At 43.5% G+C, this 589-nt stretch overlaps 1 protein-coding gene across 1 annotated transcript in view; it reads left to right on the plus strand.

The window, feature by feature from the left end:
- TMEM67 (transmembrane protein 67) overlaps nt 1-589 on the plus strand; it is a 76894-nt gene that overhangs the window by 44355 nt on the left and 31950 nt on the right. The window lies entirely within an intron of this gene.

Here is a 589-nt window from a genome sequence, read left to right on the forward strand (position 1 = left end):
GTCATTGGTAGCTTGATGGCGATGGCATTGAATCTATTAAGTTACGTTGGGCAGTCGGGCCATTTTCACGATATTGATTCTTCCTATCCATGAGCATGGAATGTTCTTCCATTTATTTGTGTCCTCCTTTATTTCATTGAGCAGTGGTTTGTAATTCTCCTTGAAGAGGTCCTCCACATCCCTTGTAAGTTGGATTCCTAGGTATTTTTTCTCTTTGTAGCAATTGTGAATGGGAGTTCACTCATGATTTGGCTCTCTTTTTGTCTGTTATTGGTGTATAGCAATGCTTATGATTTTTGCACGTTGATTTTGTGTCCTGAGACTTTGCTGAAGTTGCTTATCAGCTTAAGGAGATTTTGGGCTGAGACAATGGGGTTTTCTCTTTTTTTTTTTAATTTTTTTTTTTTTTTTGAGACAGAGTCTTGCTCTGTCGCCGGGGCTGGAGTGCAGTGGCTGGATCTCAGCTCACTGCAAGTGCTGCCTCCCGGGTTTACGCCATTCTCCTGTCTCAGCCTCCCGAGTAGCTGGGACTACAGGCGCCCGCCACCTCGCCCGGCTAATTTTTTTGTATTTTTTTAGTAGAGACGGG

This window comes from Mandrillus leucophaeus, unplaced genomic scaffold (assembly GCF_000951045.1).
Source record: "Mandrillus leucophaeus isolate KB7577 unplaced genomic scaffold, Mleu.le_1.0 Scaffold198, whole genome shotgun sequence".
NCBI classification, from domain to species: domain Eukaryota; kingdom Metazoa; phylum Chordata; class Mammalia; order Primates; family Cercopithecidae; genus Mandrillus; species Mandrillus leucophaeus.